Raw genomic sequence first — 23,797 nt, 5'->3', positions numbered from 1 at the left:
TGGCTGCGGGAAGAATTGGGGCAGACGCTGGAGCACATTTTCCAGGAGGACAGGCTGCGGTTCATCCTGATGAAGCTCATCTACCATCAGAATAACAACTGCCAGAACTACCGCCACATCTACCTCTTAAAGATCTTTTCAAGACTAACAGATAGCCCTGGAGAAGTGTATCCAAATATATATTCAAGGCTAGCATGTTTAAGCTCATGTTGCCTCTCTGCAACTCAAGCTGATTATACCCCGTGGGCCTCTGTTATTGCTGGAATCATTGTTTATGTGATAGAAGTATTCATTTTGTTTCCTTGAGAAATAAGTCCTGACCCTCAAACAGTAGCAGCTCTTGCCGTGGTTGGTCCAACATTAGGGGGCCTTCTGTCACCTGCAACATTATCGTCTGTTATGTTTCAAGGGTTAGCAGACCCGCTGAACTTTCAGTTGACATTACTTAAAAACTCAATATCCCACTCTGACCCTTCTCAGGCAGGATCAGAGGTTCAGAGCGTCCAGCTCAGATAATCCAGCTCACAACCGTGAGCACAGAGAGGTAGGAGGACATTCAAAGTCCGCAGCCGAGACAGAAAGACGTGAAGGTCTTAGGTGGTGTGCTGAATGGTGGATCATCACCCAGAATAGGGGCCCTGCACAACCTTGTAGGTCAAGAAAGGGATGGAGCCACAGAGGGACCGGGAGGCACCAGTCTCCCCTATCAGAGGATGAGCTTAGCAGGGGTTCCACTCAGCTGATGCCCATCCCCACATCCAAGAAGAAGCATGTGCAAGACCTCAGTCTCAGCCCTGGGTCACCTGGCAGGAAAACCGAGGAGACATCCCCAGCGACTCCCTTCAGAAAAGCTGAGGGGAGCGCCTGCTCACCTTCTGGCCTAAATAGAGAGCAGGGAGTTCCTCTCACTGACACCTCTCAGCCAGCACGCGCACGCTTTGTCCAGGATGCTACCCAGAGTGTCCAGCAGATGCACAACAAGCCCCATTCTGTCTCCAGCACCCATGGCCTGAGCCACACCCTCATGCCTCAGGCACAAGCCAGGTTCCCCGATGGGAACTCACCCAGCATGCCACATCCTGCTGCACAGACTTTGTGCCAGGACTCCAATCTCAGCACCAAGGCACCCAGGCAAGAGAGAGGCCCCGACCTCCATCCAGCTCAGCCAGAAGGCCAGAAAGAAACGCAGACTCAGGCCCTGCCTGGCAACCTGACAGACCACACATACAGCAGACCTCCACACTCCGCACGTGGGCCCTCTCGCCAAGACCCTGCAGCCCTGCAGCTCCCACCCCAAGTCCCCCGATTCAAGGTGAGCCCATCAGAATGTTCTTTAAGACACTGCATGGAGGCCAGTGGAGTTGCAGGCTGGTGACACCTCTCTCCCTCCATCTGCCTAAGAAGCCCCCGTGAGGTCTGCAGTTTTATTATGAAATGTTTTATTAAATTCCGTTTTATATACTTTTTATCCCATGACCCTGCTCATAATAAAATTCTTAAAAGTAAACAAAAAACCTCAATACCCACTGGTATTTTGCCCCAGAAAATACATCAGGTCACAAAGTTAACAGCACCTTTGTATCCGAGTGCACCTGCACTATGTGCTGATCCAACATACCCCAATATTGTTCTGCCTCGCAGGCCTGAAACTGTGCTCAAAACGTGGATAGAAGAATCATTATTTGATAGACTGGACCTTCCAGGTTTTTGAAGCTTATGCAAATGGACATAACTCTCTGATACTGAAAACAGCTCAAGTGCTATTTGAGGATAAAAGTGTTTTTTCTTTCCAGAAATAGATATTTCTTCTGGAAGCAAACAACAATTCACAAGAATGAGGCAAGAAATAACTGATTCTTCCCGACTAGAAGTTGGAAAGGAAGTTCTCCATGCCTTTCCAGCAGAATACATCCGAGGACATGTAAAGAAACATGCCATGTGGCCTCCTGTAACCTTAACCAGCAGGTGCAGTGAAGATATTAAGCAAGCCCGCTTAGCAGGCGAATGGCCTAAGCAAAGTTACTGGAATTACGCCGATTTCTCTGAGGTCTGTCTTGAATTTGCAGGAAAGGGGCTCCAGTTTGAGCCAGACTTAAGTGATATTGTCACAGATAAAGCCATAATTGAGAACCACAACAAGTGGACCTTTGAATACAATGCAGAATTGTATTTTAATATCACCGAAGTCTTCATCATATAGGCAGGTTCCAGGGGTTACAGCAATTGATCCTCGCTCTCTTGAGTGGGAAATTAGATAATATCAGGAAAAGAGCAGAACCTTTCGTAACAGGAACATTGTGTGCACATGACCTCATTACTGTACTGGTGCCAAAGGAGAAAGAGTTAAAGGATAAAGGAAGATATTTCTCGAAACAGTCCTGCACTATTAGATTTCTGAAAGTTCAATTCGGCAAGAACTTGATATAGTTTATTATGCCCTCCTTACGGATGCATTCGATGACTACCTCATCACTCAATTATCTCATATTCTTGATAAAATATCAGCATATATTACCAGAAAAAACTCATTTGTAGTGAATCTAGACCACAAACCCTGGTGTAATGCTGTCCATCCTGAACCACAAGGTCCTCTTTGTGAAGAACTTCATCCAACCGGAAAGAAACATCCAGACCCAAGAAGCCGATCATGGAGGCCACTTCTAACTACGTTCATTATCCCAGACTGATTGAATCCTCCAGCACACACAGATGATGGGTTACCAAAGGAAGACAATGAAACCTGTATCAAGGTGCCCTAACTATGGGAGAAGGAATGCGCCAAAAATTGTGGACCATTACTACAGCCGGTCTGGAATTACTTGTGCTCGAGATTTGCACCTCAAGGGTGAAATAATGGGGCAAGGAGATAACCAGACCATCATTGTGTCTACACCTCCATGGAGTTCAAGAAAGACAGCCAGAGATTCTCTCTTGGAAAAGCTGAGAGCCAAAGGCAAAGAAGCAGGACTAACTCTCAAGCTGGATGAATGTTGGTCAAGAGATGTACTATACGAGTACGGTAAGAAGCTATATTTTAAAAGAGTGCCTGTCCCAAATTTATTAAAGATCTTTTCAAGACTAACAGATAGCACTGGGGAGGTATATCCAAATATATATTCAAGGCTACCGTGTTTAACCTCATGTTGCCTCTCTGCATCTCAAGCTGATTATACCCCGTGGGGCTCTGTTATTGCTGGATTCATTGTTTATGTTATACAAGTATTCACTCTGTATCCTTGAGAATTAAGTCATGACCCTCAAACAGTAGCAGCTCTTGCCATGGTTGGTCCAAGATTAGGGGGCCTTCTGTCACCTGCAACCTTATCGTCTGTTATGTTTCAAGGGTTAGCAGACCCACTGACCTTTCAGTTGACATTACTTAAAAACTCAATATCCCATTCTGATCCTTCTCAGGCAGTATCCGAGGTTCAGAGCGTCCAGCTCAGATAATCCAGCTCACAACCGGGGAGCACAGAGGGGTAGGAGGATATTCACAAGTCCGCAGCCAAGACAGAAAGACGTGAAGGTCTTAGGTGGTGTGGTGAATGGTGGATCGTAACCCAGAATAGGGGCCCTGCACAACCTTGTAGGTCAAGAAAGGGATGGAGACACAGAAGGCCCGGGAGGCACCAAAGTCTCCCCTATCAGAGGATGAGATTAGCAGGGGTTCCAACCGGCTGATGCCCATCCCCACGTCCAAGAGGAAGCATGTGCAAGACCTCAGTCTTGGCCCTGGGTCACCTGGCAGGAAAACCGAGGAGACATCCCCAGCAACTCCCTTCAGAAAAGCTGAGGGGAGCACCTGCTCACCTTCGTGGCTAAATAGTGGGCAGGGAGTTCCTGTCAATGACACCCCTCAGCCAGCATGCGCACGCTTTGTCCAGGATGCTACCCAGAGTGTCCAGCGGATGCACAACAAGACCCATTCTGTCTCCAGCACCCATGGCCTGAGCCACACCCTCATGCCTCAGGCACAAGCCAGGTTCCCCAATGGGAACTCACCCAGCATGCCACATCCTGCTGCACAGACTTTGTGCCAGGACTCCAATCTCAGCACCAAGGCACCCAGGCAAGAGAGTGGCCCAGACCTCCATCCAGCTCGGCCAGAAGGCCAGAAAGAAACGCAGACTCAGGCCCTGCCTCGCAATCTGAGAGACCACACATACAGCAGACCTCCACACTCCGCACATGGGCCCTCTCACCAAGACCCTGCAGCTCCCACCCCAAGTCCCCCGATTCCAGGCGAGCCCATCAGAATGATCTTTAAGACATTGCATGGAAGCCAGTGGAGCTCCAGGTTGGTGACACCTCCCTCCCTCCCTCCATCTGGCTGAGAAGCCCCCGTGAGGTCTGCAGTTTTATTTTGAAATGTTTTATTAAATTCCATTTTATGTACTTTTTATCCCATGACCCTGCTCATAATAAAATTCTGAAAAATAAAACTCAATATCCACTGGTATTTCACCCCAGAAAATACATCCGGTCACAAAGTTCACAGCACCTTTGTATACGAGTGCACCTGCACTATGTGCTGATCCAACGTGCCCCAATATTGTTCTGCCTCGCAGGCCTGAAATTGTGCTCAAAACGTGGATAGAAGAATCATTCTTTGAGATAACTGGATCTTTCAGGTTTTTGAAGCTTATGCAAATGGACATAACTTCGTAAGATGAAACCCTTGCAAACGGCCTGTTTACCATGGAGCCCAAGTACCCATGGTTGATGAGATACCTGTTCACAAAAAGCAACGTAGCATATGGGCTCTCAATGCTGGATAAGTTTCATTTCAAAAATCAAGTACTGTCATTGGCATAAGCCAAAAAGTGTCAATGAAATCTATCACAGAAGAGAGTAAAAGTTTTAGGGACCAGCTTGTCAGAAGCATTCTGGCTGAACACAAAGGGGTAAATAGAATGGATTACTTAACTCCTTGCAGTGTGGAAGGAGCAAACAAATTAAGGACTAAAACATGGGGTGCAGAGCTTCACGGGGTCACTGTGGCATTTGTTGCTGAACAATTCATCATGCAAGAAAGCGTGTGTGAAGCAGATGTGTCCAAATCAATTATATTTAGGCCTGATGAAGAATTGTTCCCAAGACTATGGATAATTAAGAGCAAGAGGCCCCTATATATAGGGTCAAGAGCATTTGTAAAGATTAACAGAGGGGCAATAACAGGGCTACCAGAGGGATGAATTGGAAAAATGGCCGAAGATCTCATACCTTCCTGCGATTGGATTAAGATTAAAGGTGCCTTTGGCCAACACTTAGCAACGCTATTTTCCAAGCTGCTATGTGAAAAGGGAGCGCACACACCAGAACTCCCAGTTATTATGGCAGGAACTCTAACACACAGGCTTCCCACTGCTTCTGATGACAGAGGAGGCCTTGCAGGAAGCCTTCATGTTATTTCTACGCATATTGGCTTCACAACAAATTACATGACCGACTTTGCTAAGTCACAAAAAGATTATACTGTTCACTTGCAGGCGGCTTCTCACATGGCTTAAGTTTGCTATCCTCTCAACTCCACTTTGGTGCTCTTGCAAACAAAACTGAACACCTTACTATCAACTGCCTGGGATGCACAGATGAGATTAAAGAAGACCGGTTTTCACTATCTACATCCCCGATCTACAAGGGTATGCACTTGAACATTTTCCAGCCCCAGCAAAGCCAGAACCAGTTAGTTGGTACGGTGATCCTGCTGTTGATGCAGGATTCAAATTTGGAATTGAAATATTCATGTCACTTTATCAAGAATCGTGAGACTTGATAAAGGGCAGTCACCACGTCACCTTGAAAGATTTTCATTGAGTCACCTTGCACCTCTACCAGGACACCTGATCATGATTTCCTTTTGGTATTCTGGTAATCTTCGAAGAAGTCTTGTTAGCCCAGAATCATCATACTTAAAAGCAGTTTCTCACATACTCATCTAAGCGTTGGAGACGATGTAGGTATGTGATGTTATGTTCTCCTTGTCAGATGGAAACCAAATTTTCGACCTAGCTTCTAAAGTAGGAATACTGGACAAACTGCTACCAGCCGCAGCCTCACTTAGAAACGCTTTGATTGCGAAATTGTTGCTTGTTGGGTTAGTGTCTCTCAACCTCCAGAAGTTACAAAGATAATGAGAAGAATGAGATTATATAATATTGAAGGAGAATCATCTCCAGACATAGATTCACTGTTTGGAATGCTTAAACCATTTGCGGTTGCCAGGAAATGGAGAAGCGACATCAGGGACACAATTTCCTTCATGAGGAGTCCAGTTGCCAGATGCATTCAACTGTACACTCAATTCCCCTTTCTCAGTTCTGGCATCTATCACATTTACTTAAAGCCTTTATTGTATTCAGAAGCATCGATCTGATTGTGGTGTCAAAAGAAACTCCCATAGAAGTCGTGACGAACATCTGCCATGTAACTAAAGTTGTAGTAAACACTGCAGGTGATCCTAGAATTATACAGCAGGTTGAACGATCCAACCTATGTGGGCAGTGTCTACAAATTTAATGACACAATTGTCTCTTGCAACAATTAGATCAGCGAAATATTACTATGGTCACTTGGGTACTATTTCTGGTGCTATCTGAACCAGCCTTGATGGAACCCCACTGACTGGAGCTGAAAACAAGTCATGCCTGCCATTAAGAGTCTGTAGCTCTGTTGGACTCGTCTGTGAAGTCCCGATACCCCATAAATAAGACAGGGGTATATGGTGAGAACAGCCGGGAGGTCAATGGAGAGCCAGGCAACCAGCCAGGACCCAGTGACGTGGTGTGGGGACAGGGGAAAAGAGTCTTCCTGCCTGAGATGTATCCCAAGAATAGTGACCCGAACGGTGTGAGACTCACGGAAATGTTGGATGTACTGCAAGTCAGGGAACGGGCAACAGTACTCACATCTCCAGAGCCTCTGCTTCCCAGCAGTCCTGGAGATTCGGTGAGGACAGAGGGGGAGCAGAACCCACAAGAAGGAATTGGCCATGAGCATGTGGATGCTCCTGACGTCCCTCCCACCCATGTTCCGAGATCTATGCTTTGACTCAGCATCCGAAGAGAAGAGGTTCTGGGAATCCAAGAGGTGCCCCCAAGAGAAAAAGGGGCAACACTCCCACCCCCCAAGAGGAGCCTCAAGAAGGAGCCGTGTCGTTGGACAAAGGCCAAGTCACCAGACGGCACAGGTGCAATTCAGTCAGTGCATCAAGCACCGTGGAGCCAACTGGTCACCCTGTTGGCAAAGAATCTAGGAAACAGATACCATACGAGTGTCAAGACTGTAGCAAAAGGTTCAGTTACAAATCTCAGTTAGACCTTCACCAGAGGACACACAGGAGAGAGACCCTTCCAATGCCCGTTCTGTCCCAAGACATTCATTCAGGTCTCGGACCACCACGTACACCATCGGATCCACACGGGCGAGAAGTCCTATCAGTGTACTGTCTGCATGAAGAGGTTCACCCACGACTCCCCACTGTGTGGCCCCCAGCGGGTCCACACCCAGGAGAAGCCGTACCAGTGCAACATCTGCCACAAAAGGTTCAGCCAACGCAGGATCCTCAATGTCCACATGCGCACCCACTCGGGCCAGAGACCCTACGCGTGTCCCCATTGTGACCTGGCCTTCCACCAACTGGGGACATTTAAACGCCACCTAAGGACTCATGTCAGCGGGGCGCCCCAGGGTCCCCATGTCCCTTCTGACCTTGAAGGAAATTAACTGGTCACCTATGATGCAAAAATGGTCTATGAGCACTTATACAGAGGGGGTTCTATGACTTAGAATTGGGGTCCATGTTCCCTATTGGCCCCATACTCTGTCAGTATTGCTGGTAGTTTCAATAAATTTTTTTTAAGGGTTGAATCGTGAAATAAAAAATGGAAAAAGAATCTGTAGCTCTGTTTTCCAAGGAAGAGAGAAATTCAGAATCAACATGAAGAGCCAAATTCAAGCTCAGAAATTTCATTCCATGGTACTAAGCAGCAACCTCAGACTCCTTGGGATGAAAACGGTCCTTCAGTGAGGGCAGTCAGGAGAGAGAGCACCCCAGAAGTATCATGACCTCATCCCTGAGGACCAAGAAGATGTCGTGCAGACACTGGTGACATCCTCAATGGGAGTATTTCCAGCACACTGAACCTAGCTGAGCTCAGTGGCGGGTTACCATGTGACTAAGATGGGTTCAGCACTGTCTGCCAGTGCCTTTCAAATCTGCCCCCATCTTAGAGAAAGTGCAGATGTTGACTATGGGCACTGTCCCCAGCATGCACTCATTTTCCCCATAATATCCTCAGTGTCTATCACTGAGATATGCCCTGCCTTAGAGATAATTAAGGCAGAACCATGGTCCAAAATATTAAATGGAAGACTCCAGAAATAAAGAATGAGCTTAGGGAAAGATGTCACCAAGAGATTTCCCCAAGGTCGAGCCTTCAGAATCCCTAGTCCCTGGGTACTTTTCGTTGATTCTTCACATAACTTTACGACATTCTAATCCATATATACAGTTTGCATTAGCAAGTTCAATAACAACTGTCCATGTTGCCTCTCTGCCTGCATCACTAACAGTTGACCTAGAGCCAGTTGGTGCTTTATGTGCTGGTCTCTTCTACCACTGGAGTGGCAACACATATCTTGACCTAAAGCCTAAACTAGTGATGCCTCAGAAATTTCCCAAACAAGGGAAAATCATACCATCTCCGGAAGTTAGCCAGCACGCCTTCTCAGCTCAATTTGAGATTGAATCCTACCATCCTGAAGTCGTAGGCCCTGGACCTCTAGCCAGTGCTATCAGACCAAAATGACAACCTACCGTACAGACCAAGTGTTGAAATCACCTCTTCTCGAGACAGAGGTGAAGCTTGCTATGAGTGGCAGCAAACTTTGGTCTCACAGGAAGGTAACTAACCTTATTCCATCACTGTTTTTATTAACACCTTCTTGTGAATACTTTAAATTCTTTCTCATGATTGCGGTGTCTGGGGATAGAAAAGTGAATTGTCACCAGGAACAAGTCTTATTTGGTCTGCGGTGGCGTCAACATGGAAAGCATCAGATAACTTGGTCACAAAAGTTAAAAGATCTATCCCAAGTCTACTTCAAGATAAAACCTTTCTAGATACTTGAGAAAAGCATTTAGTCCTACAGGATGCAGTGACCAAGGCCTCATTTTCAGACCAGGGATACCTTATGGTAAAAGCTGGAATCATGACTTGTCATTTCTCACAATCTTTAGTTCTCCCAGTTGTTAACGAAATAATGACAGAAAACTTCCCAGATATGGGGAGGAAAAAACTTACACAAGTACAGAGAGTCCCAAGCAAGGTGAATCCCAAAAGACAGTGATGGAATAAGGTTAGTTACCTTCCTATGAGAGTGGCCCTGTGGAGGACTGCTGTATGTAGTAGTGGATGGCTATGCGTTACTGGTTGGACCTACCTGGCTCTCCATGACCCCCATGTGGATAACTCAATGCAGTTCAAGCCCACGTTTAGAATTCGCCTGACAGAGGAAATCGGCCACAGTGGAGTACACGTATGGCCGCCAAGGGCCCCACAGCTGCCACAAGCAGATTCCGAAGGACGGGTTCTCCACCAAGTGCAACCTGAGGCACCACCACAGGATACTTGGTGGGAGCCAAGAGGAATTCCAAGCCTGGCTGCGGGAAGAACTGGGGCAGACGCTGGAGCACATTTTCCAGGAGGACAGGCTGCGGTTCATCCTGATGAAGCTCATCTACCATCAGAATAACAACTGCCAGAACTACCGCCACATCTACCTCTTAAAGATCTTTTCAAGACTAACAGATAGCCCTGGAGAAGTGTATCCAAATATATATTCAAGGCTAGCATGTTTAAGCTCATGTTGCCTCTCTGCAACTCAAGCTGATTATACCCCGTGGGCCTTTGTTATTGCTGGAATCATTGTTTATGTGATAGAAGTATTCATTTTGTTTCCTTGAGAAATAAGTCCTGACCCTCAAACAGTAGCAGCTCTTGCCGTGGTTGGTCCAACATTAGGGGGCCTTCTGTCACCTGCAACATTATCGTCTGTTATGTTTCAAGGGTTAGCAGACCCGCTGAACTTTCAGTTGACATTACTTAAAAACTCAATATCCCATTCTGACCTTTCTCAGGCAGGATCAGAGGTTCAGAGCGTCCAGCTCAGATAATCCAGCTGACAACCGTGAGCCCAGAGAGGTAGGAGGACATTCACAAGTCCGCAGGCGAGACAGAAAGACGTGAAGGTCTTAGGTGGTGTGCTGAATGGTGGATCATCACCCAGAATAGGGGCCCTGCACAACCTTGTAGGTCAAGAAAGGGATGGAGCCACAGAGGGACCAGGAGGCACCAGTCTCCCCTATCAGAGGATGAGCTTAGCAGGGGTTCCACTCAGCTGATGACCATCCCCACGTCTAAGAGGAAGCATGTGCAAGACTTCAGTCTCAGCTCTGGGTGACCTGGCAGGAAAACCGAGGAGACATCCCCAGCGACTCCCTTCAGAAAAGCTGAGGGGAGCGCCTGCTCACCTTCTGGCCTAAATAGTGGGCAGGGAGTTCCTGTCAATGACACCCCTCAGCCAGCACGCGCACGCTTTGTCCAGGATGCTACACAGAGTGTCCAGCAGATGCACAACAAGACCCATTCTGTCTCCAGCACCCATGGCCTGAGCCACACTCTCATGCCTCAGGCACAAGCAAGGTTCCCCGATGGGAACTCACCCAGCATGCCAGATCCTGCTGCACAGACTTTGTGCCAGGACTCCAATCTCAGCACCAAGGCACCCAGGCAAGAGAGAGGCCCCGACCTCCATCCAGCTCAGCCAGAAGGCCAGAAAGAAACGCAGACTCAGGCCCTGCCTGGCAACCTGACAGACCACACATACAGCAGACCTCCACACTCCGCACGTGGGCCCTCTCGCCAAGACCCTGCAGCCCTGCAGCTCCCACCCCAAGTCCCCCGATTCCAGGTGAGCCCATCAGAATGTTCTTTAAGACACTGCATGGAGGCCAGTGGAGTTGCAGGCTGGTGACACCTCTCTCCCTCCATCTGCCTAAGAAGCCCCCGTGAGGTCTGCAGTTTTATTATGAAATGTTTTATTAAATTCCGTTTTATATACTTTTTATCCCATGACCCTGCTCATAATAAAATTCTGAAAAGTAAACAAAAAACCTCAATACCCACTGGTATTTCGCCCCAGAAAATACATCTGGTCACAAAGTTAACAGCACCTTTGTATCCGAGTGCACCTGCACTATGTGCTGATCCAGCGTACCCCAATATTGTTCTGCCTCGCAGGCCTGAAACTGTGCTCAAAACGTGGATAGAAGAATCATTATTTGATAGACTGGACCTTCCAGGTTTTTGAAGCTTATGCAAATGGACATAACTCTCTGATACTGAAAACAGCTCAAGTGCTATTTGAGGATAAAAGTGTTTTTTCTTTCCAGAAATAGATATTTCTTCTGGAAGCAAACAACAATTCACAAGAATGAGGCAAGAAATAACTGATTCTTCCCGACTAGAAGTTGGAAAGGAAGTTCTCCATGCCTTTCCAGCAGAATACATCCGAGGACATGTAAAGAAACATGCCATGTGGCCTCCTGTAACCTTAACCAGCAGGTGCAGTGAAGATATTAAGCAAGCCTGCTTAGCAGGCGAATGGCCTAAGCAAAGTTACTGGAATTACGCCGATTTCTCTGAGGTCTGTCTTGAATTTGCAGGAAAGGGGCTCCAGTTTGAGCCAGACTTAAGTGATATTGTCACAGATAAAGCCATAATTGAGAACCACAACAAGTGGACCTTTGAATACAATGCAGAATTGTATTTTAATATCACCGAAGTCTTCATCATATAGGCAGGTTCCAGGGGTTACAGCAATTGATCCTCGCTCTCTTGGGTGGGAAATTAGATAATATCAGGAAAAGAGCAGAACCTTTCGTAACAGGAACATTGTGTGCACATGACCTCATTACTGTACTGGTGCCAAAGGAGAAAGAGTTAAAGGATAAAGGAAGATATTTCTCGAAACAGTCCTGCACTATTAGATTTCTGAAAGTTCAATTCGGCAAGAACTTGATATAGTTTATTATGCCCTCCTTACGGATGCATTCGATGACTACCTCATCGCTCAATTATCTCATATTCTTGATAAAATATCAGCATATATTACCAGAAAAAACTCATTTGTAGTGAATCTAGACCACAAACCCTGGTGTAATGCCGTCCATCCTGAACCACAAGGTCCTCTTTGTGAAGAACTTCATCCAACCGGAAAGAAACATCCAGACCCAAGAAGCCGATCATGGAGGCCACTTCTAACTACGTTCATTATCCCAGACTGATTGAATCCTCCAGCACACACAGATGATGGGTTACCAAAGGAAGACAATGAAACCTGTATCAAGGTGCCCTAACTATGGGAGAAGGAATGCGCCAAAAATTGTGGACCATTACTACAGCCGGTCTGGAATTACTTGTGCTCGAGATTTGCACCTCAAGGGTGAAATAATGGGGCAAGGAGATAACCAGACCATCATTGTGTCTACACCTCCATGGAGTTCAAGAAAGACAGCCAGAGATTCTCTCTTGGAAAAGCTGAGAGCCAAAGGCAAAGAAGCAGGACTAACTCTCAAGCTGGATGAATGTTGGTCAAGAGATGTACTATACGAGTACGGTAAGAAGCTATATTTTAAAAGAGTGCCTGTCCCAAATTTATTAAAGATCTTTTCAAGACTAACAGATAGCACTGGGGAGGTGTATCCAAATATATATTCAAGGCTACCATGTTTAACCTCATGTTGCCTCTCTGCATCTCAAGCTGATTATACCCCATGGGGCTCTGTTATTGCTGGATTCATTGTTTATGTTATACAAGTATTCATTCTGTATCCATGAGAATTGAGTCATGACCCTCAAACAGTAGCAGCTCTTGCCATGGTTGGTCCAAGATTAGGGGGCCTTCTGTCACCTGCAACCTTATCGTCTGTTATGTTTCAAGGGTTAGCAGACCCGCTGACCTTTCAGTTGACATTACTTAAAAACTCAATATCCCATTCTGACCCTTCTCAGGCAGGATCGGAGGTTCAGAGCGTCCAGCTCAGATAATCCAGCTCACAACCGGGGAGTACAGAGGGGTAGGAGGATATTCACAAGTCCGCAGCCAAGACAGAAAGACGTGAAGGTCTTAGGTGGTGTGGTGAATGGTGGATCGTAACCCAGAATAGGGGCCCTGCACAATCTTGTAGGTCAAGAAAGGGATGGAGTCACAGAAGGCCCGGGAGGCACCAAAGTCTCCCCTATCAGAGGATGAGATTAGCAGGGGTTCCAACCGGCTGATGCCCATCCCCACGTCCAAGAGGAAGCATGTGCAAGACCTCAGTCTTGGCCCTGGGTCACCTGGCAGGAAAACCGAGGAGACATCCCCAGCAACTCCCTTCAGAAAAGCTGAGGGGAGCACCTGCTCACCTTCGTGGCTAAATAGTGGTCAGGGAGTTCCTGTCAATGACACCCCTCAGCCAGCACGCGCACGCTTTGTCCAGGATGCTACCCAGAGTGTCCAGCAGATGCACAACAAGACCCATTCTGTCTCCAGCACCCATGGCCTGAGCCACACCCTCATGCCTCAGGCACAAGCCAGGTTCCCCAATGGGAACTCACCCAGCATGCCACATCCTGCTGCACAGACTTTGTGCCAGGACTCCAATCTCAGCACCAAGGCACCCAGGCAAGAGAGTGGCCCAGACCTCCATCCAGCTCGACCAGAAGGCCAGAAAGAAACGCAGACTCAGGCCCTGCCTGGCAATCTGAGAGACCACACATACAGCAGACCTCCACACTCCGCACGTGGGCCCTCTCACCAAGACCCTGCAGCTCCCACCCCAAGTGCCCCGATTCTAGGCGAGCCCATCAGAATGATCTTTAAGACACTGCATGGAAGCCAGTGGAGCTCCAGGTTGGTGACACCTCCCTCTCTCCATCCGACTGAGAAGCCCCTGTGAGGTCTGCAGTTTTATTATGAAATGTTTTATTAAATTCCGTTTTATATACTTTTTATCCCATTTCCCAGCTCATAATAAAATTCTGAAAAATAAAACTCAATATCCACTGGTATTTCACCCCAGAAAATACATCCGGTCACAAAGTTAACAGCACCTTTGTATACGAGTGCACCTGCACTATGTGCTGATCCAACGTGCCCCAATATTGTTCTGCCTTGCAGGCCTAAAATTGTGCTCAAAACGTGGATAGAAGAATCATTCTTTGAGATAACTGGATCTTTCAGGTTTTTGAAGCTTATGCAAATGGACATAACTTCGTAAGATGAAACACTTGCAAACGGCCTGTTTACGATGGAGCCCAAGTACCCATGGTTGATGAGATACCTGTTCACAAAAAGCAACGTAGCATATGGGCTCTCAATGCTGGATAAGTTTCATTTCAAAAATCAAGTACTGTCATTGGCATAAGCCAAAATGTGTCAATGAAATCTATCACAGAAGAGAGTAAAAAGTTTAGGGACCAACTTGTCAGAAGCATTCTGGCTCCAAACACAAAGGGGATAAAGAGAATAGATTACTTAACTCCTTGCAGTGTGGAAGGACCAAAATAATTAAGGATTACAACATGGGGTGCAGAGCTTCATGGGGTCACTATACCGTTTGTTGCTGAACAATTCATCATGCAAGAAAGCGTGTGTGAAGCAGATGTGTCCAAATCAATTATATTTAGGCCTGATGAAGAATTGTTCCCAAGACTATGGATAATTAAGAGCAAGAGGCCCCTATATATAGGGTCAAGAGCATTTGTGAAGATTAATAGAGGGGCAATAACAGGGCTACCAGAGGGATGAATTGGAAAAAAGGCCGAAGATCTCATACCTTCCTGCGATTGGATTAAGATTAAAGGTGCCTTTGGCCAACACTTAGCAACGCTATTTTCTACACTGATAAGTGAAAAGGGAGCGCACACACCAGAACTCCCAGTTATTATGGCAGGAACTCTAACACACAGGCTTCCCACTGCTTCTGATGACAGAGGAGGCCTTGCAGGAAGCCTTCATGTTATTTCTACGCATATTGGCTTCACAACAAATTACATGACCGACTTTGCTAAGTCACAAAAAGATTATACTGTTCACTTGCAGGCGGCTTCTCACATGGCTTAAGTTTGCTATCCTCTCAACTCCACTTTGGTGCTCTTGCAAACAAAACTGAACACCTTACTATCAACTGCCTGGGATGCACAGATGAGATTAAAGAAGACCGGTTTTCACTATCTACATCCCCGATCTACAAGGGTATGCACTTGAACATTTTCCAGCCCCAGCAAAGCCAGAACCAGTTAGTTGGTACGGTGATCCTGCTGTTGATGCAGGATTCAAATTTGGAATTGAAATATTCATGTCACTTTATCAAGAATCGTGAGACTTGATAAAGGGCAGTCACCACGTCACCTTGAAAGATTTTCATTGAGTCACCTTGCACCTCTACCAGGACACCTGATCATGATTTCCTTTTGGTATTCTGGTAATCTTCGAAGAAGTCTTGTTAGCCCAGAATCATCATACTTAAAAGCAGTTTCTCACATACTCATCTAAGCGTTGGAGACGATGTAGGTATGTGATGTTATGTTCTCCTTGTCAGATGGAAACCAAATTTTCGACCTAGCTTCTAAAGTAGGAATACTGGACAAACTGCTACCAGCCGCAGCCTCACTTAGAAACGCTTTGATTGCGAAATTGTTGCTTGTTGGGTTAGTGTCTCTCAACCTCCAGAAGTTACAAAGATAATGAGAAGAATGAGATTATATAATATTGAAGGAGAATCATCTCCAGACATAGATTCACTGTTTGGAATGCTTAAACCATTTGCGGTTGCCAGGAAATGGAGAAGCGACATCAGGGACACAATTTCCTTCATGAGGAGTCCAGTTGCCAGATGCATTCAACTGTACACTCAATTCCCCTTTCTCAGTTCTGGCATCTATCACATTTACTTAAAGCCTTTATTGTATTCAGAAGCATCGATCTGATTGTGGTGTCAAAAGAAACTCCCATAGAAGTCGTGACGAACATCTGCCATGTAACTAAAGTTGTAGTAAACACTGCAGGTGATCCTAGAATTATACAGCAGGTTGAACGATCCAACCTATGTGGGCAGTGTCTACAAATTTAATGACACAATTGTCTCTTGCAACAATTAGATCAGCGAAATATTACTATGGTCACTTGGGTACTATTTCTGGTGCTATCTGAACCAGCCTTGATGGGACCCCACTGACTGGAGCTGAAAACAAGTCATGCCTGCCATTAAGAGTCTGTAGCTCTGTTGGACTCGTCCGTAAAGTCCCGATACCCCATAAATAAGACAGGGGTATATGGTGAGAACAGCCGGGAGGTCAATGGAGAGCCAGGCAACCAGCTAGGACCCAGTGACGTGGTGTGGGGACAGGGGAAAAGAGTCTTCCTGCCTGAGATGTATCCCAAGAATAGTGACCCGAAGGGTGTGAGACTCACGGAAATGTTGGATGTACTGCAAGTCAGGGAACGGGCAACAGTACTCACATCTCCAGAGCCTCTGCTTCCCAGCAGTCCTGGAGATTCGGTGAGGACAGAGGGGGAGCAGAACCCACAAGAAGGAATTGGCCATGAGCATGTGGATGCTCCTGACATACCTTCTACCCACATTCCGAGATCTAGGCTTTGACTCAGCATCCGAAGAGAAGAGGTTCTGGGAATCCAAGAGGTGCCCCCAAGAGAAAAAGGGGCAACACTCCCACCCCCCAAGAGGAGCCTCAAGAAGGAGCCGTGTCGTTGGACAAAGGCCAAGTCACCAGACGGCACAGGTGCAATTCAGTCAGTGCATCAAGCACCGTGGAGCCAACTGGTCACCCTGTTGGCAAAGAATCTAGGAAACAGATACCATACGAGTGTCAAGACTGCAGCAAAAGGTTCAGTTACAAATCTCAGTTAGACCTTCACCAGAGGACACACAGGAGAGAGACCCTTCCAATGCCCTTTCTGTCCCAAGACATTCATTCAGGTCTCGGACCACCACGTACACCATCGGATCCACACGGGCGAGAAGTCCTATCAGTGTACTGTCTGCATGAAGAGGTTCACCCACGACTCCCCACTGTGTGGCCCCCAGCGGGTCCACACCCAGGAGAAGCCGTACCAGTGCAACATCTGCCACAAAAGGTTCAGCCAACGCAGGATCCTCAATGTCCACATGCGCACCCACTCGGGCCAGAGACCCTACGCGTGTCCCCATTGTGACCTGGCCTTCCACCAACTGGGGACATTTAAACGCCACCTAAGGACTCATGTCAGCGGGGTGCCCCAGGGTCCCCATGTCCCTTCTGACCTTGAAGGAAATTAACTGGTCACCTATGATGCAAACATGGTCTATGAGCACTTATACAGAGGGGGTTCTATGACTTAGAATTGGGGTCCATGTTCCCTATTGGCCCCATACTCTGTCAGTCTTGCTGGTAGTTTCAATAAATTTTTTTTAAGGGTTGAATCGTGAAATAAAAAATAAAAAAAGAATCTGTAGCTCTGTTTTCCAAGGAAGAGAGAAATTCAGAATCAACATGAAGAGCCAAATTCAAGCTCAGAAATTTCATTCCATGGTACTAAGCAGCAACCTCAGACTCCTTGGGATGAAAACGGTCCTTCAGTGAGGGCAGTCAGGAGAGAGAGCACCCCAGGAGTATCATGACCTCATCCCTGAGGACCAAGAAGATGTCCTGCAGCCACTGGTGACATCCTCAATGGGAGTATTTCCAGCACCCTGAACCTAGCTGAGCTCAGTGGTGGGTTACCATGTGACTAAGATGGGTTCAGCACTGTCTGCCAGTGCCTTTCAAATCTGCCCCCATCTTAGAGAAAGTGCAGATGTTGACTATGGGCACTGTCCCCAGCATGCACTCATTTTCCCCATAATATCCTCAGTGTCTATCACTGAGATATGCTCTGCCTTAGAGATAATTAAGGCAGAACCATGGTCCAAAATATTAAATGGAAGACTCCAGAAATAAAGAATGAGCTTAGGGAAAGATATCACCAAGAGATTTCCCCAAGGTCGAGCCTTCAGAATCCCTAGTCCCTGGGTACTTTTCGTTGATTCTTCACATAACTTTACGACATTCTAATCCATATATACAGTTTGCATTAGCAAGTTCAATAACAACTGTCCATGTTGCCTCTCTGCCTGCATCACTAACAGTTGACCTAGAGCCAGTTGGTGCTTTATGTGCTGGTCTCTTCTACCACTGGAGTGGCAACACATATCTTGACCTAAAGCCTAAACTAGTGATGCCTCAGAAGTTTCCCAAACAAGGGAAAATCATACTATCTCCGGAAGTTAGCCAGCACGCCTTCTCAGCTCAATTTGAGATTGAATCCTACCATCCTGAAGTCGTAGGCCCTGGACCTCTAGCCAGTGCTATCAGACCAAAATGACAACCTACCGTACAGACCAAGTGTTGAAATCACCTCTTCTCGAGACAGAGGTGAAGCTTGCTATGAGTGGCAGCAAACTTCGGTCTCACAGGAAGGTAACTAACCTTATTCCATCACTGTCTTTATTAACACCTTCTTGTGAATACTTTAAATTTTCTCATGATTGCGGTGTCTGGGAATAGAAAAGTGAATTGTCACCAGGAACAACTCTTATTTGGTCTGCGGTGGCGTCAACATGGAAAGCATCAGATAGCTTGGTCACAAAAGTTAAAAGATCTATCCCAAGTCTACTTCAAGATAAAACCTTTCTAGATACTTGAGAAAAGCATTTAGTCCTACAGGATGCAGTGACCAAGGCCTCATTTTCAGACCAGGGGTACCTTATGGTAAAAGCTGGAATCATGACTTGTCATTTCTCACAATCTTTAGTTCTCCCAGTTGTTAATGAAATAATGACAGAAAACATCCCAGATATGGGGAGGAAAAAACTTAAGCAAGTACAGAGAGTCCCAAGCAAGGTGAATCCCAAAAGACAGTGATGGAATAAGGTTAGTTACCTTCCTATGAGAGTGGCCCTGTGGAGGACTGCTGTATGTAGTGGTGGATGGCTATGCGTTACTGGTTGGACCTACCTGGCTCTCCATGACCCCCATGTGGATAACTCAATGCAGTTCAAGCCCACGTTTAGAATTCGCCTGACAGAGGAAATCGGCCACAGTGGAGTACACGTATGGCCGCCAAGGGCCCCACAGCTGCCACAAGCAGATTCGGAAGGACGGGTTCTCCACCAAGTGCAACCTGAGGCACCACCACAGGATACTTGGTGGGAGCCAAGAGGAATTCCAAGCCTGGCTGCGGGAAGAATTGGGGCAGACGCTGGAGCACATTTTCCAGGAGGACAGGCTGCGGTTCATCCTGATGAAGCTCATCTACCATCAGAATAACAACTGCCAGAACTACCGCCACATCTACCTCTTAAAGATCTTTTCAAGACTAACAGATAGCCCTGGAGAAGTATATCCAAATATATATTCAAGGCTACCGTGTTTAAGCTCATGTTGCCTCTCTGCAACTCAAGCTGATTATACCCCGTGGGCCTCTGTTATTGCTGGAATCATTGTTTATGTGATAGAAGTATTCATTTTGTTTCCTTGAGAAATAAGTCCTGACCCTCAAACAGTAGCAGCTCTTGCCGTGGTTGGTCCAACATTAGGGGGCCTTCTGTCACCTGCAACATTATCGTCTGTTATGTTTCAAGGGTTAGCAGACCCGCTGACCTTTCAGTTGACATTACTTAAAAACTCAATATCCCACTCTGACCCTTCTCAGGCAGGATCGGAGGTTCAGAGCGTCCAGCTCAGATAATCCAGCTCACAACCGTGAGCACAGAGCGGTAGGAGGACATTCACAAGTCCGCAGCCGAGACAGAAAGACGTGAAGGTCTTAGGTGGTGTGCTGAATGGTGGATCATCACCCAGAATAGGGGCCCTGCACAACCTTGTAGGTCAGGAAAGGGATGGAGCCACAGAGGGACCGGGAGGCACCAGTCTCCCCTATCAGAGGATGAGCTTAGCAGGGGTTCCACTCAGCTGATGACCATCCCCACGTCTAAGAGGAAGCATGTGCAAGACTTCAGTCTCAGCTCTGGGTGACCTGGCAGGAAAACCGAGGAGACAACCCCACCGACTCCCTTCAGAAAAGCTGAGGGGAGCGCCTGCTCACCTTCTGGCCTAAATAGAGAGCAGGGAGTTCCTCTCACTGACACCTCTCAGCCAGCACGCGCACGCTTTGTCCAGGATGCTACCCAGAGTGTCCAGCAGATGCACAACAAGCCCCATTCTGTCTCCAGCACCCATGGCCTGAGCCACACCCTCATGCCTCAGGCACAAGCCAGATTCCCCGCTGGGAACTCACCCAGCATGCCACATCCTGCTGCACAGACTTTGTGCCAGGACTCCAATCTCAGCACCAAGGCACCCAGGCAAGAGAGAGGCCCTGACCTCCATCCAGCTCGACCAGAAAGCCAGAAAGAAACGCAGACTCAGGCCCTGCCTGGCAACCTGAGAGACCACACGTACAGCAGACCTCCACACTCCGCACGTGGGCCCTCTCGCCAAGACCCTGCAGCCCTGCAGCTCCCACCCCAAGTCCCCCGATTCCAGGCGAGCCCATCAGAATGATCTTTAAGACATTGCATGGAGGCCGGTGGAGCTGCAGGCTGGTGACACCTCCCTCCCTCCGTCTGGCTGAGAAGCCCCCGTGAGGTCTGCAGTTTTATTTTGAAATGTTTTATTAAATTCCATTTTATGTACTTTTTATCCCATGACCCTGCTCATAATAAAATTCTGAAAAATAAAACTCAATATCCACCGGTATTTCACCCCAGAAAATACATCCGGTCACAAAGTTCACAGCACCTTTGTATACGAGTGCACCTGCACTATGTGCTGATCCAACGTGCCCCAATATTGTCCTGCCTCGCAGGCCTGAAATTGTGCTCAAAACGTGGATAGAAGAATCATTCTTTGAGATAACTGGATCTTTCAGGTTTTTGAAGCTTATGCAAATGGACATAACTTCTTAAGATGAAACACTTGCAAACGGCCTGTTTACGATGGAGCCCAAGTACCCATGGTTGATGAGATACCTGTTCACAAAAAGCAACGTAGCATATGGGCTCTCAATGCTGGATAAGTTTCATTTCAAAAATCAAGTACTGTCATTGGCATAAGCCAAAAAGTGTCAATGAAATCTATCACAGAAGAGAGTAAAAGTTTTAGGGACCAGCTTGTCAGAAGCATTCTGGCTCTGAACACAAAGGGGATAAATAGAATGGATTACTTAACTCCTTGCAGTGTGGAAGGAGCAAACAAATTAAGGACTAAAACATGGGGTGCAGAGCTTCACGGGGTCACTATGGCATTTGTTGCTGAACAATTCATCATGCAAGAAAGCGTGTGTGAAGCAGATGTGTCCAAATCAATTATATTTAGGCCTGATGAAGAATTGTTCCCAAGACTATGGATAATTAAGAGCAAGAGGCCCCTATATATAGGGTCAAGAGCATTTGTAAAGATTAACAGAGGGGCAATAACAGGGCTACCAGAGGGATGAATTGGAAAAATGGCCGAAGATCTCATACCTTCCTGCGATTGGATTAAGATTAAAGGTGCCTTTGGCCAACACTTAGCAACGCTATTTTCCACACTGCCATGTGAAAAGGGAGCGCACACACCAGAACTCCCAGTTATTATGGCAGGAACTCTAACACACAGGCTTCCCACTGCTTCTGATGACAGAGGAGGCCTTGCAGGAAGCCTTCATGTTATTTCTACGCATATTGGCTTCACAACAAATTACATGACCGACTTTGCTAAGTCACAAAAAGATTATACTGTTCACTTGCAGGCGGCTTCTCACATGGCTTAAGTTTGCTATCCTCTCAACTCCACTTTGGTGCTCTTGCAAACAAAACTGAACACCTTACTATCAACTGCCTGGGATGCACAGATGAGATTAAAGAAGACCGGTTTTCACTATCTACATCCCCGATCTACAAGGGTATGCACTTGAACATTTTCCAGCCCCAGCAAAGCCAGAACCAGTTAGTTGGTACGATGATCCTGCTGTTGATGAAGGATTCAAATTTGGAATTGAAATATTCATGTCACTTTATCAAGAATCATGAGACTTGATAAAGGGCAGTCACCATGTCACCTTGAAAGATTTTCATTGAGTCACCTTGCACCTCTACCAGGACACCTGATCATGATTTCCTTTTGGTATTCTGGTAATCTTCGAAGAAGTCTTGTTAGCCCAGAATCATCATACTTAAAAGCAGTTTGTCACATACTCATCTAAGCATTGGAGACGATGTAGGTATGTGATGTTATGTTCTCCTTGTCAGATAGAAACCAAATTTTCGACCTAGCTTCTAAAGTAGGAATACTGGCCAAACTGCTACCAGCCGCAACCTCACTTAGAAACGCTTTGATTGCGAAATTGTTGCTTTTTGGGTTAGTGTCTCTCAACCTCCAGAAGTTACAAAGATAATGAGAAGAATGAGATTATATAATATTGAAGGAGAATCATCTCCAGACATAGATTCACTGTTTGGAATGCTTAAACCATTTGCGGTTGCCAGGAAATGGAGAAGCGACATCAGGGACACGATTTCCTTCATGAAGGGGTCCAGTTGCCAGATGCATTCAACTGTACACTCAATTCCCCTTTCTCAGTTCTGGCATCTATCACATTTACTTAAAGCCTTTATTGTATTCAGAAGCATCGATCTGATTGTGGTGTCAAAAGAAACTCCCATAGAAGTCGTGACGAACATCTGCCATGTAACTAAAGTTGTAGTAAACACTGCAGGTGATCCTAGAATTATACAGCAGGTTGAACGATCCAACCTATGTGGGCAGTGTCTACAAATTTAATGACACAATTGTCTCTTGCAACAATTAGATCAGCGAAATATTACTATGGTCACTTGGGTACTATTTCTGGTGCTATCTGAACCAGCCTTGATGGAACCCCACTGACTGGAGCTGAAAACAAGTCATGCCTGCCATTAAGAGTCTGTAGCTCTGTTGGACTCGTCCGTGAAGTCCCGATACCCCATAAATAAGACAGGGGTATATGGTGAGAACAGCCGGGAGGTCAATGGAGAGCCAGGCAACCAGCCAGGACCCAGTGACGTGGTGTGGGGACAGGGGAAAAGAGTCTTCCTGCCTGAGATGTATCCCAAGAATAGTGACCCGAACGGTGTGAGACTCACGGAAATGTTGGATGTAATGCAAGACAGGGAACGGGCAACAGTACTCACATCTCCAGAGCCTCTGCTTCCCAGCAGTCCTGGAGATTCAGTGAGGACAGAGGGGGAGCAGAACCCACAAGAAGGAATTGGCCATGAGCATGTGGATGCTCCTGACGTCCCTCCCACCCATGTTCCGAGATCTATGCTTTGACTCAGCATCCGAAGAGAAGAGGTTCTGGGAATCCAAGAGGTGCCCCCAAGAGAAAAAGGGGCAACACTCCCACCCCCCAAGAGGAGCCTCAAGAAGGAGCCGTGTCGTTGGACAAAGGCCAAGTCACCAGACGGCACAGGTGCAATTCAGTCAGTGCATCAAGCACCGTGGAGCCAACTGGTCACCCTGTTGGCAAAGAATCTAGGAAACAGATACCATACGAGTGTCAAGACTGCAGCAAAAGGTTCAGTTACAAATCTCAGTTAGACCTTCACCAGAGGACACACAGGAGAGAGACCCTTCCAATGCCCTTTCTGTCCCAAGACATTCATTCAGGTCTCGGACCACCACGTACA

The 23,797-nt window shown here is 46.8% G+C and overlaps 2 pseudogenes; both read left to right on the top strand.

The window, feature by feature from the left end:
- Positions 1-16,480: 16,480 nt before the first annotated feature.
- On the top strand, positions 16,481-17,324 carry LOC118660460 (annotated as a pseudogene).
- Positions 17,325-23,267: 5,943 nt separating this feature from the next.
- The window catches only part of LOC118660245, a 786-nt pseudogene continuing 256 nt past the window's right edge, over positions 23,268-23,797 (top strand).

This window comes from Myotis myotis, unplaced genomic scaffold (assembly GCF_014108235.1).
Source record: "Myotis myotis isolate mMyoMyo1 unplaced genomic scaffold, mMyoMyo1.p scaffold_m19_p_1, whole genome shotgun sequence".
In the NCBI taxonomy this organism is placed as follows: domain Eukaryota; kingdom Metazoa; phylum Chordata; class Mammalia; order Chiroptera; family Vespertilionidae; genus Myotis; species Myotis myotis.
Note: the sequence above shows the minus strand (reverse complement) of the source record. Positions and strands in the feature narration are given on the sequence as shown.